The sequence below is a fragment of the Hyperolius riggenbachi genome, chromosome 10 (genome assembly GCF_040937935.1).
Source record: "Hyperolius riggenbachi isolate aHypRig1 chromosome 10, aHypRig1.pri, whole genome shotgun sequence".
In the NCBI taxonomy this organism is placed as follows: Eukaryota; Metazoa; Chordata; class Amphibia; order Anura; family Hyperoliidae; genus Hyperolius; species Hyperolius riggenbachi.
This window is the reverse complement of record NC_090655.1, coordinates 143,090,954-143,111,495: the sequence shown is the minus strand read 5'-3', so window position 1 is coordinate 143,111,495 and position 20,542 is coordinate 143,090,954. Positions and strand designations below refer to the sequence as shown.

Below are 20,542 nucleotides of genomic sequence, written 5' to 3'. Positions count from 1 at the left end.
ACATTAAAAGTTCGGCGTGTCTGCGCCGTTTGGTGCCGCCCATAGCTTCCCTGATTGGCCAGAAATGCGTTGGAACGCCCGTGCGCTCCACCGCAGCATGATGAGATGCCTGACGTCATGTCCATATGAAGGCTCGTGCAGACCACACTTATTAGGTGGCTGCAGATACTATTGTATCCTATAGAGCTTATAATTTATATAATACATATATATATATATATATATATATATATATATTTATATATATATATATATATATATATATATATATATATATATATGCATTATAAAGTGAAAATATGAATTAAAAACGGTGTTTATAACCTGAAAATTAATTATGATAGTGTTCACTTAATTATGTGATAGTGCTATGGCTCATAAAGAGCTTCACATTAAAAGGGAAGAGAATGATTCCTGTGCATAAACGGCACAGAAGCCATTCAAAAGGTGCTATAGGTGACTAATTAATTGGTATAAAAGTAAAAAGGAGTAAAAAATAATGTTAATAACATTGCAAATATGGAGAACTAAGTGGGAAATAGGACATTGTTAATTGACAGTACACATTCGGATATAAATTGATCGATAAAGCAAATTGAGATTTTAGACAGGACGGAAGTGGAAAAGGTAGGAATGGGGGGGGGGGGGGGAGGGTAAGGTGGGAAAGGTGGAAAAGGGGGGAAGGTAAAATAGAGGGAAAAAGGGGATAGTGTCTAATTGTGCACCCTCTGTGTCCCTTTTGTGTGTCTTTGTCCCCCCTTTGTCTGTGTCTCTCTGTGTGCCGCTTTGTGTCTCTCTGTGCCCCCTCTAGGGTCTCTCTCTGTGCCCCATTTGGGTCTCTCTGTGTGCCCCCTCTGTCCCCCAAGCTGCTGCAGTGCTGGGCATACCTTCCAGTATGAGTCCAGTGATGATCATCTATCCACTCCCCTCCTGCAGACTCTAATGGACAGCATACTTCCTGTATGTCATGTGAAATATAGGAACCAGAAAGTATGCACAAGAACTCCCAGATGGAGATAGAGGATGGACAGCGTAGGACTCGTGTAGAAGGTATGTCCAACACTGCTAATGCTGCAGGCCGCACACACAAGGACTTGGGGGAAGTTTGAAGCTTCCCCCATGTGGAAATGTGTCATCACGGAAATCGCCACTTTGACGATTCAGAAAACATAATCTTGGGGATTAAATTCTGGTTAATATTTGATTTATCGTTTAGGCCTGATGTTTACTATATTCTCAACAAGGTACTGACAAAACAGAAGCAGTCACTTCCATGCCTGAATATTAACTCTTTCAGGCAGCAAAGTAAATAAGCCTGGTTATTAATAGGCTTTATACTGTACATACATGTTTATCTCATTATGTCATATGTTGCCTCAGGTACACTTTAAGATGCCCTATACTAATCTGTGACCTATAGTTTTATGTGTAATGTAAAATCCTTACATAGTGACATTTATTTGTTCTTGTTTTTTTTGTTTTTTGTTTTTACATTGGAGTTGTTATTTTCTTACATTTTTGACTATTCTGATACTGATAAGTATGGACTCATATATGTTTGAAATGAAATACATTGCTGAACTTGTTTGTATTAATTCTGCAAAGTCTGTGTTAGCTTATTTTAGATGTGTGCAATCTCATTCACTCTACAACAAAATCCAGTACATGATGGCATAAATCTGGAACCTTGCTTACAGTAATCAAAATTGTTAGTACCACTGTAACTACTTTTAACTTAAAAATGGTAATTAATTTGTCACTACGGTAATAAACTCCTCAGTGAAGAATCGAGTAGGTGACTGTATGATAGCAAGTTGTCTTTCTAGCCTGGAAATTCTGTCATATGAGAATGTAAAAATAAACTGATAGTAGTAATTATTTGAACGTATTGCATTCCCAGAGGCAAAGAAAAGAAATCAATTCTAAGCTGACAGTCCTTTGAAAGGGTTCCACAAAATCATAAATCGATCAATATTGTCTTAATCTGCACAATTAAGAAGAAGCATAAAATTGTGTTTATCACTTATTCTGTACCTTTCTTTTTCCCCTGGAATCTTAAAACCATAATTTACAGCACATTTGACAAAATTTAAATCTGGTGGATTCTGTAATAAAATATAGGAAATATATTTCAGGAAATACTTCAACTTTAAATGTAAATATTGTTTCGAATTTCTGAGACGTCATTAAAGTTCCATTGCTGTGGTAGGAAAACCTTTTACATGACATACAGGATATTGTTTTTCTTTTTCTTCTTTCATATCCTGAGGATTAAGGCAGTTTATGCGATTGATTGATGGTAGTGACATTTATTTATTTTATTTTTCTTCCAGGCTATCTTTCAGAAGAGACTGGATCAATGCTTTGCATTAAGCAACAATGATGAAGTAAATTGTTCTTTGCAGGTGAATATTTGTTTTAATTTAAATTTGTCAAAAGCAAATAACAAAGTCCAAACCTCCCATTGATAAAACAGTACACTATATAGAGTTTATACATTTATTAAAAAAAAAAATTCAGCACTGCTGAGGTTGTTTGGTGTACGTGAAATTCGTGCACCATGAAAAACTGGGAACAAGGAAACTGCCAATAGCAGGGAAACTGCCAAATACTATGGGTACATTTACCAATGTTATACTATTTAAAGTGTTAATAATACTGATATTTACTGATATTTTACTATAGCTAAACCTAACCATACTCTCACACAGAACCCTCCCCCGCCGACATCTAACCCTAACCGCCCCACCCTGCACAAACCCCTTTCCTGATGCCTAACACCCCCTTCCCGCAAAAAAAAAAAATACAGGTTTAACTGGGGGATTCTCAGGGTTATCTTTGTTTTCAAAAGCATTTCCTGGATGTCAGTTGCTAAGTCTAACTGCCAAATTAGTATGCAAGTGATTAGGGACACGGGCTGGTATCGTACTATTTTGGCAGTTAAACTGCCATTCAGGAAATTCTTTTGAAAACAAAGAAAACCCTAAAAATCCCCATGACAAGTTTGACTAGTCCAAAATATGTCAGTTCTGTCAGATTTTAACTGCTCCCACAATTTGCTTACTATGGGGTTGATAATAAGGGGCGCTCCACTTGTGCTCGGTGGGACGAGTGGAGCGCTGTTTATTCGCAGGGATCCGGCATAAGTGAATAGTGTTCGCTATGCTGCACTACCCACAGCATAGCATGCGCTCCTGTGATTACGTGCGATACGTGGCTACTAGCGTACATAGCGCACAACCATTTACATTAAAGGCCTACTGTGAAAATAGTGCAAGTAACAGGAGGTTACTTGCGCTATTTTGTTTAGTGAATCAACCTCTCTGTGTGTGTAGACAGGTGAACAACTCAGAGCAAGGAAGGTTTTTCTGTGATTCAGAAAACCTACAGAGAGATGGTGTATACTGAGACTGGGGTAAAGTGTTTAATGAATTGCTATAAGTAAGCTATTAGGTTTGCAATGAATTTTTGTGAACTTCTGGGAATTAACTTTAACATGAGTATTGTAATTATATAAAATGGAGGTGGGTATCATTGTATTATCGTAATGAGTAACTGTTAATTGAGTGCACAATTAGAGGTAAAGAGGCGCCCTGGTTGAAATAAAAGCATCTAAAAACAGCTTAAAATCGAGGAAATAATATGAGGTGGCTTACCCCAGTAACGAAATCCTTGTATGTGACAAAAGATTTTTATTTAGCACAGGCAACGCGTTTCGTGGGTCTAAGCCCGCTTCATCAGACCAATAAAAGTGCCAAATGAACAGAGGGAGGCTCCCTTTGCCATATCGACTTGTTCATTTGGCACTTTTGTTGGCCTGATGAAGCTGGCTTAGACCCGCGGAACGCGTTGCCTGTGCTAAATAAAAATCTTTTGTCACATACGAGGATTTTGTTATTGAGGTAAGCCACCTCATATTATTTCCTAGATTTTAAGCTGTTTTAGATGCTTTTATTTCTACCAATGCACCTCTTTACCTCGAATTGTGCATAGTTATACCTCCAAACAATCAGTGTTTGAGGGGTGGTGACAGACCACCTGTGGGTGCCCCACAATGGACACATGTCCCTACTTTTCCAAGGAGTACGACCACATCCAGGTCCCGGCTGGGACTACCCCGAGTGGAATCAGGTTTATGGTCTCCACCTGCTTCCTGTGGTTGGTTGCCCTTGCAACCCCCTTTTGTGTGTAGTAATTTATTGAAATTCCTTTTTTCAATTGTATACTAATATACTACACTATTGGGCTTCCGTATTTGTCTCCTATATTTCTTCCCTGCAAGGTGCTGAGACACCCCCACTACACTATATATGTTAATTGAGTGGTTATGTATGATGTGATACACTGATTTAACCCTTCTAAAAGGAAACCAGAGATGAACGGTTTGGCTCAAAATAAACATATCCCCAATACATTTTACAAAATAAATATTATACCTGGTATTTCCGTCGATCTGGTGTGCCGTTTTTTTTGTTGTTAAAATATAAGGGAAGACGCCGAGCCCAGTATAGTGTAGTATGTACTGTAAATTGGGCATGGAAGGTAAGTATAGGTAGGTTATACTCACAAACAAGAGTTACCGTCCAGGTAACCACTATGAAGGCAGGTGAGGAGATTAGACCTGTCCCGACTCAGGATTAAGAAGTCGCTCTCTGTAGATCGGGAAAAAGGAAGAATTCCCTTCCACCAGGGGTGGAAACAACTGCAAAAGTAGTACAGAGGCGCCAACAGGGTAAAAACAATATTTCTTTAAAATGGATAAAATGAAGTAGATAGCGGTGGACTTGCCCCTCCAAAACAGACACAAAAAATTGCTGTTTTAAGCAAAAATCTGTTTATTTACATACTCCGAACAAGGTGCAGCGCGTTTCGCGGGTATATCCCACTTCCTCAGGCAATAAATAGGAGCATATCACCAATGCGGTCCGGTACATAGCCTGGCGCCTCTGTCTAGTGTTGGGCGAACAGTGTTCGCCACTGTTCGGGTTCTGCAGAACATCACCCTGTTCGGGTGATGTTCGAGTTCGGCCGAACACCTGACGGTGCTCGGCCAAACCGTTCGGCCATATGGCCGAACTAAGAGCGCATGGCCGAACGTTCCCCGAACGTTCGGCTAGCGCTGTGATTGGCCGAACGGGTCACGTGGTTCGGACCCGAACGCGCTCTGATTGGCCGAACGGTCACGTGGTTCGGGTAAATAAATACCCGAACCACGTCATATCTCCGCCATTTGTCTGTGGGTTTAGCTTTGGGTAGGCAGGCAGGGTAGTTCGCGCTCCAGCCACGCTAGCCAGGGTCCCCCCTGTCATTGTGTCACTGCTGGGAACAGTAGTACACCGCTTGCTCAGCCACACTATATAGCATTCTGTTTACTGCCACTCTGTGTACCTCGCTCAGCCACACTATATAGCATTCTGTTTACTGCCACTCTGTGTCTGCTGGGAATAGTAGTACACCGCTTGCTCAGCCACACTATATAGCATTCTGTTTACTGCCACTCTGTGTACCTCGCTCAGCCACACTATATAGCATTCTGTTTACTGCCACTCTGTGTCTGCTGGGAATAGTGGTACACCGCTCGCTCAGCCACACTATATAGCATTCTGTTCACTGTTCTGTGTCTGCTTGGAATAGTGGTACACCGCTCGCTCAGCCACACTATATAGCATTCTGTTTACTGTTCTGTGTCTGCTGGGAATAGTGGTACACCGCTCGCTCAGCCACACTATATAGCATTCTGTTTACTGTTCTGTGTCTGCTGGGAATAGTGGTACACCGCTCGCTCAGCCACACTATATAGCATTCTGTGCACTGTTCTGTGTCTGCTGGGAATAGTGGTACACCGCTCGCTCAGCCACACTATATAGCATTCTGTTCACTGTTCTGTGTCTGCTGGGAATAGTGGTACACCGCTCGCTCAGCCACACTATATAGCATTCTGTTTACTGTTCTGTGTCTGCTGGGAATAGTGGTACACCGCTCGCTCATCCACACTATATAGCATTCTGTTCACTGTTCTGTGTCTGCTGGGAATAGTGGTACACCGCCCGCTCAGCCACACTATATAGCATTCTGTTCACTGTTCTGTGTCTGCTGGGAATAGTGGTACACCGCTCGCTCAGCCACACTATATAGCATTCTGTTCACTGTTCTGTGTCTGCTGGGAACAGTAGTACACCGCTCGCTCAGCCAGAGTATATAGCATTGTGTTTACTGCCACTCTGTGTACACCGCTCAGCCAGACTATATACCATTGTTTACTGACACTCTGTGTACACCGCTCAGCCAGACTATATACCATTGTTTACTGACACTCTGTGTACACCGCTCAGCCAGACTATATACCATTGTTTACTGCCACTCTGATTCTGCTGGGAACAGTAGTACACCGCTCGCTCAGCCAGACTATATAGCATTGTGTTTACTGCCACTCTGTGTACACCGCTCAGCCAGACTATATACCATTGTTTACTGACACTCTGTGTACACCGCTCAGCCAGACTATATACCATTGTTTACTGAAACTCTGTGTACACCGCTCAGCCAGACTATATACCATTGTTTACTGCCACTCTGATTCTGCTGGGAACAGTAGTACACCGCTCGCTCAGCCAGACTATATACCATTGTTTACTGACACTATATAGCAGACTATATAGCATTGTGTGTACACCGCTCAGCCAGACTATATACCATTGTTTACTGACACTCTGTGTACACCGCTCAGCCAGACTATATACCATTGTTTACTGCCACTCTGATTCTGCTGGGAACAGTAGTACACCACTCGCTCAGCCAGACTATATACCATTGTTTACTGACACTCTGTGTACACCGCTCAGCCAGACTATATACCATTGTTTACTGCCACTCTGATTCTGCTGGGAACAGTAGTACACCGCTCGCTCAGCCAGACTATATAGCATTGTGTTTACTGCCACTCTGTGTACACCGCTCAGCCACACTATATAGCATTGCGTACTCTGCCAGTCAGTGTGTATATTGCTGGGATCAGTAATACTCCACTCACCGTCAACCACTATATGAGCTCAACATGAGTTCCCCAGAGACCTCCGCTGTGAGCAGCACTCCCAACAACAGCAACAGCCAACGCCCCACGCAAGCTATAACATCCACCCCAGCAGCCAGTGGTCAGCAGCAGCCCTCCCCGGAGGAGAACGTTGTGTCCATCAGTCCGTCGCCAGAGCGATTAATGAGGGCTGCCATTGAGGAGATGATGGGGCCTGATGTGGAGGAGGAGGTCTGGCTCAGGCCAGCATCCCAAGTTAATGTTGAGGACGATGAGGGGTCTGTGTCTGGGGATGTTGGGGTGGCAGAGGTGGTGGGTGGGTCAGACTCAGGAGAAGAGTTGTATGATGAGGATGATGATCGGGACCATCTGTATGTGCCTCAGAGTCCGACCCCGGAAAACATGTTGTATCGTGTGTTTAGGTACTAAAATCTGCGTTCCCTCCCAGTAGTGTTGGGCGAACAGTGTTTGCCACTGTTCGGGTTCTGCAGAACATCACCCTGTTCGGGGTGACTATATAGCAGACTATATAGCATTGTGTTTAATGCCACTCTGTGTACACGGCTCAGCCACACTATATAGCATTGTGTTTACTTCCACTCTGTGTCTGCTGGGAACAGTAGTACACCGCTCACCCGCCACTGTATAGCATTGTGCTCTGTGTCACTGCTGACAATAGTGGTACACCGCTCACCCACCACTGTATAGCATTTCTGTACTGCCACTGTACTGCTGCCAGTCAGCGTGTACTTTAAGGATAAGTGAAATGAGGAAGAAATCCGGTGAAAGAGGGAGGGGCAAGGGAAGAGGTGTTTCCCCTGACGGTTCACGTACAGGCCACAGGGGAGCACCCAAGAAAACCCACTCAATACTGCCCATGTTGTCCAGGACAACAACCCTCACAGATCCAAAAGAACAGGACCAGATAATTACTTGGATGACCTCTCAAGCGTCCAGCAGTGGGTTAAGCAGCACCAGCACATCACGCACGAGGTCCGAGTCCTCAGCCAGTTAAAGTCTGGGCTTTCTTTGAAGACTGCACTGAGGATGTTACCATGGCGATTTGCAAGGTGTGCAAGACCCGCCTGAGCAGGGGGAAAAGTATTAACAACCTCTCCACCACCAGCATGAGCCGCCACATTCTATCCAAACATCCCACTCTGTGGGCAAACGCGGCAGGACAGGGTACCACCAGCAACACTGCCTCCCTTGGGTTCACCAGACTCACCACCAGACCCGCCTCAGCAGCAGCAGTAGCCCAGCCATTGCGTGGTTCACAACATTCACAAACATCAGACGATGCTGACACTGTCACTTTCCGGACTAGTGCTCTTGAGGTCTCCCAGTGTTCATCAAACACAACAACCAACAGCCCTTCGGTGTGCAGCGATACGGTTGAGTTGTCTGTCTCTGAGATGTTTGAGCACAAGAGGAAATTGCCAGCAAATGACCCCCGGGCCGTGGCAGTAACAGCCAGCCAGCATAGCCAAGCTTCTGGCCTGCGAAATGCTGCCATATCGAGTGGTGGAGACAAACAGCTTCAAGGGCATGATGTCAGTGGCCATCCCACGTTACGTTGTTCCCAGCCGCTACCACTTTGCGCGCTCTGCAGTGCCTGAGTTGCATGAGCACGTGGTCAGCTAAATAACCCGAAGCTTGAAGAATGCCGTTGCCTGCAAGGTTCACCTCACCACTGACACCTGGACGAGTGCGTTCGGCCAGGGTCGATACATCTCCCTTACCGCGCACTGGGTGAACCTTGTGGAGCCTGGCAGCGATTCCTCACCTGCTACGGCGCGGGTGTTGCCCACGCCGCAAACAGCTGGATAACAACAGCAGCACCTACCTCTCTGACTCCTTCTCCTCCAACGCATCTCAAAGCTGTACCTCATCCGGAAATGCTAACCCAGCACCAGCAGCAGTAGGATCGTGGAAGCAGTGCAGCACAGCTGTTGGCATGCGTCAGCAAGCGTTGCTGAAGCTGATCTGCCTTGGGGATAAGCAGCACACAGGGGAGGAAATTTGGAGGGGAATAAAGGAACAGACGGATTTGTGGCTGGCACCGCTGGACCTGAAACCGGGCATGAAGCTAGACACCTGGCACGAACTGGCAATGTACGCAATAGAGGTGCTGGCTTGCCCGGCAGCCAGCGTTATGTCGGAACGCTGTTTCAGTGCTGCCGGAGGCATCATCACAGATCGGCGTATCCGCCTCTCCACAGAAAATGCAGACCGTCTGACTCAAATTAAAATGAATCAATCCTGGATTGGAAACGACTACGCAACACTCCTGGACCCCAACCAAGTAACATGACCGATGAACATCTGGGATGGTTTAGCGTTTCCGGTCCCTGTTTATTGAACCTCTCATCTGTATTACATTTATGACTGCATGGCGGCAAAAAGCATTGCTGCTATATCCGCACGCTTTTTGTCCTCATGCAAGGCCTGGGTTGTTGTGTCTCACAAAGCGTGGCCTTCTCCTCCTGCGCCTCCTCCTGTTCCATCACGTGTGCTGCTGCTGCTGCTGCTGCTGCTGCTGCTGGGTTACCGTTGCCGGTCCCTGTTTATGGAACCTCTTATCTTTATTACATTTATGACTACATGGCGGTACAAAGCATGCTATCCGCACGCTTTTTGTCCTCATGCAAGGCCTGGGTTGTTGTGTCTCACAAAGCGTGGCCTTCTCCTCCTGCGCCTCCTCCTGTTCCATCACGTGTGCTGCTGCTGCTGCTGGGTTACCGTTGCCGCGTGGTCCCTGTTTATGGAACCTCTTATCTTTATTACATTTATGACTACATGGCGGTACAAAGCATGCTATCCGCACGCTTTTTGTCCTCATGCAAGGCCTGGGTTGTTGTGTCTCACAAAGCGTGGCCTTCTCCTCCTGCGCCTCCTCCTGTTCCATCACGTGTGCTGCTGCTGCTGCTGCTGCTGCTGGGTTACCGTTGCCGCGTGGTCCCTGTTTATTGAACCTCTTATCTTTATTACATTTATGACTACATGGCGGTACAAAGCATGCTATCCGCACGCTTTTTGTCCTCATGCAAGGCCTGGGTTGTTGTGTCTCACAAAGCGTGGCCTTCTCCTCCTGCGCCTCCTCCTGTTCCATCACGTGTGCTGCTGCTGCTGCTGCTGCTGCTGCTGCTGGGTTACCGTTGCCGGTCCCTGTTTATGGAACCTCTTATCTTTATTACATTTATGACTACATGGCGGTACAAAGCATGCTATCCGCACGCTTTTTGTCCTCATGCAAGGCCTGGGTTGTTGTGTCTCACAAAGCGTGGCCTTCTCCTCCTGCGCCTCCTCCTGTTCCATCACGTGTGCTGCTGCTGGGTTAGCGTTGCCGCGTGGTCCCTGTTTATTGAACCACTTATCTTTATTACATTTATGACTGCATGGTGGTACAAAGCATGCTATCCGCACGCTTCTTGTCCTCATGCAAGGCCTGGGTTGTTGTGTCTCAAAGCGTGGCCTTCTCCTCCTGCGCCACCCTCCTCCTGTTCCATCACGTGTGCTGCTGCTGGGTTAGCATTACCGGTCCCTTTTCCTGGAACCTCTTATATGTATTACATTTATGACTGCATGCCGACAAAAAGCATGTTACCTGTGCAAAGAAAACAGACATTTCCCGCATTTAAAAGACAGTTTTCCCTTTGAAACTTTAAAATCGATTTTCTCAAAAACTATAAGCTCTTTTTGCTAAATTTTTTTTTCCTCTTGTACCCACTCCCAAGGTGCACATACCCTGTAAATTTGGGGTATGTAGCATGTAAGGAGGCTTTACAAACCACAAAAGTTCGGGTCCCCATTGACTTCCATTATGTTCGGAGTTCGGGTCGAACACCCGAACATCGCGGCCATGTTCGGCCTGTTCGGCCCGAACCCGAACATCTAGATGTTCGCCCAACACTACCTCTGTCACACAAGGGTCGACAGGCTATGTACCGGACCGCATTGGTGATATGCTCCTATTTATTGCCTGAGGAAGTGGGATATACCTATGAAACGCATTGCACCTTGTTCGGAGTATGTAAATAAACTGATTTTTGCTTAAAACAGCAATTTTTTGTGTCTGTTTTGGAGGGATAAGTCCACCGCTACCTACTTCACTTTATCCATTTTAAAGAAATATTTTTTACCCTGTTGGTGCCTCTGTACTACTTTTGCAGTTTTTTGTTGTTTTTTTTTAGTAAAACTCCATGCAAAACACAATTCATCAGAAAACCATATTATTTAGTGGGCTGTTTGCAAAATGAAATCACAATTTCTAAAAACCTCTTATGGCTAGGGATGGTCGGAAATGTCGATTTCCGATTCTGCAGAAATTCCGCTTTCCGCCAATGCCAATTACCGATTTCACAGATTTCCGATCGATTTCCGATTTTGGATTTCTGAGTAGTGTTTTTTTTTTTTTTTGCATTCTCTGGACAAATACCTCCGTGTTGAGTCTGCATTCTCTGATTGGTCTAATGCTTCCGAGTTCTGTGAAAGGGCTAAAATTACATAATTGTGGTAATGCAGTATTTCTACAGAAATACGATTTCCGAGTATTTTTTTTTTTTGTCTTTTTTTGCATTCTCTGATTGGCCAAATACTTCCGAGTTGTTTCTGCATTCTCTGATTGGTCCATTGTTTCCGATTTCTGTGATTGGCCTAAAATTACCAAATTGCAGTACTCCAGTATTTCTGCAGAAATCTGATTTCTGAGTTCCGTTTTCCGATCGGAAATAAAGATTTCCGATCGGAAATCCGGAAATTTCAATTTTCAATTAGCATCCTTACTTATGACTAACAAATATAGATTAACAAAAAGGTTTTCAATATACCCTTACATTAGCTGCTCCTTCCATCCCATCACAGCTCTCTGTGATGCTGCAATTATACAGAACAGGAAAGCAGAGCCAGAAGGGGGCAGGCTTGGACTTGAGAAGATAGACTCGGCTATAATGATTCCTGAGCAAAGCCAGACTCAATGCTCAGTCAGGGATTTTATCAGGGCTGGTAACAAGCAGGCTGAGCAGTGAAGGATGAAACAGAGAGCAGGGTAGGTGTTTTATCTAATGTTCCCACTGATATACAGTATATGGTAAAATACATGAGGGCTCTTCATCTCTGGTTCACTTTAATCCTGTGTCGGTCTATGTCTGACATTGGAATTTTCTAGCTCGGCTCCAATGTTGGACACTGTCCAACACAGTAAAACATGACTGCCACTAGGGGTGCTGTTGTAAGATCTAGTCTGACATGCCTCAGCCCCTTTAGATCAAAGTGTCTGTCAAAGTCTAACACTTTTATCACCACTGGGACATTTCTCCACCGCTCTGCTATGTAATATGATGTGGCTGCATTTGAGCACTCTGATGCCTGCACCACCACTGGATTAAGTTCAGCACAGTGTGAGACTATTTGTATTAAAGTGTAGGAAAAAAGTCCAACACTTTGACTTCCATCCGTCTGCACCGCTTAGTAAAGTAACTATGCTGGAGTGTGGGCAATGGGGGACACAGCTACAGTGTGCAAGCTTGAACCACCCCCCTTTGCCCCCCACAATGCTGATGGCCAGATCACCTCCTTGCTTTAGTGGTGGAGATCTTTTTGGCACCCAGTGATCATCCATTTCCATCCTGCACAGCAGAAAGAAAAAAAAATGATGGGGGTGACAAAAGGATTGGATTGAAAATTTTTAAAAGAGGATATATTAATACGAAGTAAAACATAAAAAGTGAATTCAATAATTACATTATTATTATTAGACATAAGTCCAGGAACATTTTTATGTATACTTTTATAGTTCAGTCACTGTTCCAGAACAGTTTTGAAGTATAAAACAATCATCCAAATTCTAAAATCATTTAAATGTTTCTGCTGGCATCTATTCTCTCTTTTCTTTGTCTTCTAATGCTAGGACTTTTCTCATATGGACAGATGAGACCATATTTTCCAAGTGGTTTTCTCCTTAAGATATCATAGCATTTCCTCTGTGAAAAGGAATGCCATTAAGAATGCCATAAAAATCTGAGACCATCAGAAATACTACATACGGCAAGTCATTGTGGCATTCAGAGTCTGTTTGGTATTGCCATTGCCAAGTGATAAAAATGGTTTATCAATCAGCATCTTAGAGACTGCAAATGGCACCTGAATACTCCTAAAGCTCATACCCATACTTGTGGCGATGTTAACCAACGTCGGGCAGCATCATTTACATAAGCATGTTAAACTATCGGATCTTTAAGATCCCTGACAACTTCTTGCAAAGTGCCGCAATTGCTTACTTCCTGTTCATGCCCGTTGTGTAGTCGTGTGACGTCATGAGCAAAAAGAGGTGTTGATTAACAACCGTCGTCAAGGGGACGTCACTGGACCCATCGGGTGGTGAGTATGCAGCTTAAGAAAGAAGCTTATCCTGGTGGTTTGGGGAGGACAGAGTGGGAGCAGAGAATGCCACTTTAAATTGCTTCTAGTTTAAATCGGTCCTATGTTACTTGTGGTAGCCAGCATAAGTGTAGTCAAAATGATGCAATAAGAAATGGAAAATTGATGATATGGGATCTCTTATTTCATTATACCTTTGAAAAAGTTGCCTTAGATCTTCTTTTGCATTAACGTTAGTAGTGTGTAAAGAATGTTGAAGACACTTATGTCCAGGTCAGGTTATAGATGTGTAACATTAATTTAGACATTGACAGACTATGCCCAGGGGCGGACTGACAACTCATGGGGCCCCCGGGCAATAGGCGATTATGGGGCCCCCCATACCAGTGTTTCCCACCTTTCACGTTCTTTTTTTACAGGCTAAGATATAATAATTTACTGACAACAGATATCTTATAATGATAAAAACCCCTGCGCCATGCCGAAAAATGGGTGTGGTCATGCAGCATAATGTGGGCGTGGTCATGGGTAGGGCAAAATATACATGACCTTAGCAGTGGTGTAAAAGGTCTGCCGGGGAAGTTTGAACTCTGCCATAGTGTTTCCCCCCCAAAATACATGTAATCTGACAGCATTTTACCAAAAATCCATGCAACTTGGCAGAGGTTCCTCCAAAATACTGATAATATGGCAGTCGTTCCCTCAAAATAGACGTAATCTGGCAGCAGTGGTTCCCCAAATACACATAATTTAGCAGCGGCTCCCCAAAATATGCGTGATCTGGCAGCGGATCACCCAAAATACATGTAATCTGGCAGCAGTGGTTCCCCAAAATACACATAATCTGGAAGCAGTGGTTCCCCCATTATACACAATCTGGCAGCGGTTCCCCAAAAATACACATCATCTGGCAGCTGTTTCGCAAAATACACTTAATCTGGCAGCAGCAGTTCCCCAAAAATAGTTAATCTGGCAACAGTTCCCAGAAAATAGGTGCCCCCAGTATAGGTAACCAGGTCAAAAGGTATCCCCAGTGGAAGTAACCAGGTCTATAGGTTTTCCCAGTGCAGGTATCCAGGTCTATAGGTGTCCCCAGTATAAGTAGCCAGGTCTATAGGTGTCCCCAGAATAGGTAGCCAGGATTATAGGTGTCCCCAGAATAGGTAGCCAGGTCTATGGGTGCCCCCAGTATAGGTAGCCAGTTCTACAGGTGTCTCCAGAATAGGTAGCCAGGTCTATAGGTGTTCCCAGTATATGTAGCTAGGTGTATAGGTGTTCCCAGTATAGCCAGGTCTATGGGTGTCCCCAGTATATGTAGCCAGGTGGATAGGTGTCCCCAATATATGTAGCCAGGTCTATAGGTGTCCCCAGTAAATGTAGCCAGGTGGATAGGTGTCCCCAGTATATATAGCCAGGTGGATAGATGTTCCCAGTATAGCCAGGTCTATAGGTGTCCCCAGTATATGTAGCCAGGTGGATAGGTGTCCCCAGTATATATAGCCAGGTGGATAGATGTTCCCAGTATAGCCAGGTCTATGGGTGTCCCCAGTATATGTAGCCAGGTGGATAGGTGTCCCCAATATATGTAACCAGGTCTATAGGTGTCCCCAGTAAATGTAGCCAGGTGGATAGGTGTCCCCAGTATATATAGCCAGGTGGATAGATGTTCCCAGTATAGCCAGGTCTATAGGTGTCCCCAGTATATGTAGCCAGGTGGATAGGTGTCCCCAGTATATGTAGCCAGGTCTATAGATGTCCCCAGTATATGTAGCCAGGTCTATAGGTGTCCCCAGTATATGTAGCCAGGTCTATAGGTGTCCCCAGTATTTGTAGACAGGTGTATAGGTGTCCCCAGTATATGTAGCTAGGTGTATAGGTGGCCCCAGTATATGTAGCCAGGTGTATAGCTGCCCCCAGTATAGCCAGGTGTATAGGTGTCCCCAGTATATGTAGCCAGGTGTATAGCTGCCTCAGTATAGCCAGGTGTATAGCTGCCCCCAGTATATGTAGCCAGGTGTATAGGTGTCCCCAGTATATGTAGTTAGGTGTATAGGTGTCCCCAGTATAGCCAGGTGTATAGGTGTCCCCAGTATATGTAGTTAGGTGTATAGGTGTCCCCAGTACATGTAGCCAGGTGTCCCCAGGACGGGAGGCAGCCAGTGAAAGGGAGCAGTGTGCAGAGCGTGGGGAAGGGGGGGGGGAGTTTCTCCCCCCCACTTCCCTCACCTTGAGGCCCCCTTTCCTGGCTGTCCCCTCCGGAATACTGAAGTGTCGCACTGTCGTACAGCGGCTGACAGTGGGCGGAGACTTACCGCTGTCCAGCTACTGGAGGGAGCTGTGATCTGTGCGCTGCAAGTCTGGTCTTTCTGTGCGCCACAAGTCTGGTCTACTCAAGACCAGACTTGCAGCGCACAGATCACGGCTCCCTCAGCCGGCTGTAACAGCGGTAGGTCTCCGCCCGCTGTCAGTCGCTGTACGACAGTGCGGCACTTCAGTTTTCTGGAGGGGACAGCCAGGAAGGGGGGCCCGAAGGTGAGGGAATGGGGGGGAAACTTCCCCCCTTCCGCGCTGTTCCCATAGCTCCCTTTCACTGGCTGCTTCCCCTCCTGCCCAGGGTTGTCTGGCGGGGCCCCCCCTGACCACGGGCCCTCGGTCCGTGCCCGAGTGCCCTAATGGTCAGTCCGCCCCTGACTATGCCAGAAGTATTGACCTTTTTTAACTAGTAAATTGTACTGTGTCCAAGTATTTTGACATCAACAAAGAGTCTCTTTAAACATCACAGCCAACCTTAGTAACAGCTATGACAAATGGGAAGAGCTTTAGTATATCACCTTAGCAAAGGTGATAACTCTGTAACAGATTCCTGGTGATGGCCTATGATTAGTTCACATGAAAGTGACAAAGGATTGCAAGGGATGCTCATCGGTTATAAATCACAAAAAACTGCTAGGTTATATGGCACATTTAGTTTATAGAAAATGCTCTGATCAGTAGCTCTTTCTTTCCTCTCTGTATAGCTTATTAAAGTGGACCCAAATTAAAAATACAAGATTTCAGAAATAAAACCTATTTTCTAAATTATAATAATAAATAGCTGCCTTTTTTCAGCTGCATGATGACAAATATATAATATTTTACATTTATTGGAGGAACCCCTCCCTTCTTTTCAAATTGCCGGGATTTTTCTGGCAAACTGGTGGAGTAGATGGTGTCTGGCAATGGAGGAATTGCTAATGGCTGCCACCTGTATAACCATAGTTATGAAAAGAGAAGGGTGAAAACCATGCACTGAAATGATCATAGGCTTGAAGGAGTGTTTATTTATCTTTGTATGTGTCAGAGTGGTGCAACTAAATATTTTTAATTAAAAAAAGTTTGGTTTGGGTCCGCTTTAAGAGAGCAGCAAGCTTGCACTCCTGTTGCTATTATTGTATTGTAGTATAACAATGCCTTTAAGGAAGTATATATAGTATATATAGATATAGACATGGATATACAGTATATATATATATATATATATATATATATATATATATATATATATATATATATATATATATATTATATATTTTACAAATTTACATTATTTTGAGCATTTTACACTGCTTGAGGAGAATATGTTTTTGTTGGCTTTTCTTAAACAGAATTCTGTAGAAACAGAGTTTGGTTTAAGATTAAAATGTAAAACTCGAGTTACAAAAAAAAAAATATTGCTTGGTATGTAAAGAAACAGACTTGACCACCTTCGTAATTGCATTGTCTGATTTGAAGTGTTTTTTTTTTTTCCAGTGACAAGGTTATTATTTGCATTTATGGAATGATCAGGTGTAACATATTTGCAAGAGTCGTGATTGCTTGGAAAAAGCATGCTTCTGGAATGGGTCTGTGTTGAAATTGTAAGTCAGGTATATTCATCCTTCAATGACACCATTTTTTTAAAATCTAAAATGTAAATATAAAGGTCCCTTCTCTTGATTTTTCTCCTAAGAGATACTTTTTTTTTAAATAGCTTTCAGCACTTTGCAAATGAAAAAGTACCAAAAATCAAGGGAAAAAGTCATATCAAAGTTATGATTACTTTCATGCTTGTTGGTAGTATAAAATGCATTTTTTGACAAGTTGTGAAAATATTACCTAAGAAAAAAACTCAAGAGAAAATGTTAATTGAATAGGGGCCAAAGTGTGAGTCCAGTCAAATTCTACTTGAGATAAAAGCTCATATTCAATTAACTTTTTTCTCTTGAGTTTTCTCCTAGGTGATGTTTTTACACCTCATCAATATGTTCTTAGCCACTTGAGGACAGCGGTGTTAACCATTTCGGGACTGCCATTTTGTGTCAGGAGGGGAGTGCGTGTGTTTGTGGGGGTCAGGTGGCCGGTTCCCTTCTTTGGCTGGCTGGGCAGTGTCCCCCCATGGTGGCAGGTGTCCCCCCTTTCGCCAGCAGCCATCACTCCCTCCAGCGATGAGCTGCCATAGCCCCCTCTTCTCAGGCCGGCATCTCTGCTCCTAATGCCACTCGATTCAGGGTCGCGGCTTGATGACTTCATCAAGCTGGGACCCAGAACTGAGCGGCATTAGGAGCAGAGATGCCGGTCAGAGCAGAGGGGGGCGCCGATCGTCACTGGAACGGCAGGGAGGTGAGTGGATCTTCTTCTTTCCCCCCCTGCCGCCACCGCAGTCAAAGTGATCACTACGATCCGCCGGCGATTATAGTGATCAGCAGCCATACGCGATGGCTGCTGATCACTGAGGGGAGATGTCAGCTGTCATATGACAGCTTAATCTCCCCTTTCAGGTGTGCACGATCGCGTCGGGATGGTTATTTAGTGCAGACGTTGAATAAACGTCCAGTCAGGGTGGCAGCACTACCTGCTGGACGTAGATTCAACCTACGTCGGTCCCCAAAAGGTTAAACCCCCCTAGTGACCAGGCCATGTTTTTGCTAACTGGGCCACTGTAGCTTTAAGGCCCAGCTTTAACCACTTCACCACTGAGGGGTTTTACCCCTTGAGCACCAGAGCAATTTTCGCCTTTCAGCGCTCCTTCCATTCATTCGTCTATACCTTATCATTACTTATCACAATGAAATGAACTATATCTTGTTTTTTTTCGCCACCAATTAGGCTTTCTTTAGGTGGGACATTATGCCAAGAATTATTTTATTCTAAATGTGTTTTAATGGGAAAATAGGAAAAATGTGGGAAAAAATGTATTATTTTTCAGTTTTCGGCCTTTATAGTTTTTAAATAATGCATGCTACTGTAATTAAAACCCATGAAATTTATTTGCCCATTTGTCCCGATTATAAAACCGTTTAAATTATGTCCCTATCACAATGTTTGACGCCAATATTTTATTTAGAAATAAAGGTGCATTTTTTTCAGTTTTGAGTCCATCCCTAATTACAAGCCCTTAGTTTATAAAGTAACAGTGTTATTCCCTCTTGACATAAATATTTAAAAAGTTCAGTCCCTAAGGTAACTATTTATGTATTTTTTTTTTAATTGTATTTTTTTTTTTAATTACTAAAAAAAAAAATTGGGGAGTGTGGGAGGTAATGAGTTAATTTTTAATGTATAGCTAATGTATTTGTACATGAAAAATGCTTTAGGGCAGGGCCGGATTTACCATAAGGCACTGTAGGCACATGCCTACAGGTGCCTGATGATGGAAAGGCGGCTCAATCCCCTCCCATTGTGCTTCTCTCCCTCTTTCCCAATGCAGAGTACTGATGAGTGAATATGAGAGGTTACTCACCCAGCTCTGGGTATTCCACCGACGAGATTTCCCTTCAGTCAGGAGCACCTCTAGCTACTCAATACTGAGGTTCCTCTAGCTACCCGATACTTGGGGACACCTCTAGCTACTTAATACTGAGGGTACTTCTGGCTACCTAATACTAAGGGGCACCTGTGGCTACCTATGATGGGCAAGGGAAGTAAGGGAGAAGTGATAGCCGGGACAGCCAACACACATGCGGTGCAGTTTGGTGGGCGTTTGTAGGTTCATGGAGGGAGGAGTCTAAGGTGCCAGGGCATCTGTGCCTATAGGCTCCTGTGATGTAAATCCGGGCCTGCTTTAGGGTGTAATTTTACTATTTGTGTGAGAAAACGCGGAAAAGCCACCGCCTGTGCTCAGAACAAGGTGGCTGATTCCGCGTCCAACGCGGCGGTTTGCACGCGTAGGCCTGCATCTACCAGTATGGCTGAACGCGGAGAAACCACCGCATGCTCTGATAGCGGTGCGGCTGGTTCCACGTCCAGTGCGGCGGGTGCTATACAACACGTCTGGTGTGGCTGGGACTGATAGTCCACACAGGTTCAGAAGGACGCGCGCGCGCTGAGAGGCAAAACTTTTATGATAGCCAGAAGGGAGTCAGCTGACCAAGCCGGTCAGCTGATGATTTTACCAGTTCCCATTGGTCCAGCACTTAGGGGAGGCGCTGGAGAGCGCTTGACTATATATACTGGGTGCTGGTCATTCTCTGGTTGTCTGCCGTTGCAATCACTACGTGGAAGCACTCAGACCTTTTGTCAGAATCTGTGTTGTTGTTATTCTGTTATACTTCAGACTAGTGCCAGGGTGTTGATGATCAAGGACCTCACACCCAAGACTAGGGACTTGTGTTACCATTCTGTTATATATCAGACTAGTTCCAGGGTGTTGATGATCACGGAGCTCACACCCAAGACTAGGCATTGTTTATTATCTGTTATGACTTTCTGCTTTCCTGACCACTCTTCTGATCTCTGATTCGGTACCTCGCATATCTGATACTCTGTTGCCAAACCCTGCGTGCCTTAGGATTACCGAATCAGTCTCCTGTCTTTGTACTTTTTCTGTCCGTGTGTTGCCGACCTGGCTTATCCGACCTCGAGAACTATCTTCTCAGTTAAGAGATAGTTCACAGATCAGTCAGTGACATCCTGCCTTTGGTGTCACTCTCGCTTTGGTCCTTCCTACCTCTAGCCTGGCTCCTCCCTGCGGGAGAGTCCCAGGTTACTGGAAGGTACTTGTTCTCCAGGACAGTATTGTCTACTGCCCTGATACCTGTTCCCCAGGTATTCTCCTCAAAGTATTACTGTTGCACCAAACACTCATATTACTCAGGTATCCAGAGGTTAGTGATATAT

General features: G+C 44.6%; 1 long non-coding RNA gene across 1 annotated transcript in view; it reads left to right on the top strand.

Annotated features, from left to right (window-relative positions):
• Positions 1-17,298, top strand: part of LOC137535703 (uncharacterized) — a 394,317-nt gene extending 377,019 nt beyond the window's left edge. Inside the window, exons 5-6 of the long non-coding RNA XR_011024454.1 lie at positions 2,334-2,405; positions 17,198-17,298. This is a non-coding gene — a long non-coding RNA (uncharacterized lncRNA). The remainder of the gene's footprint in view (positions 1-2,333; positions 2,406-17,197) is intronic.
• The last annotated feature ends 3,244 nt before the right edge of the window (positions 17,299-20,542 follow it).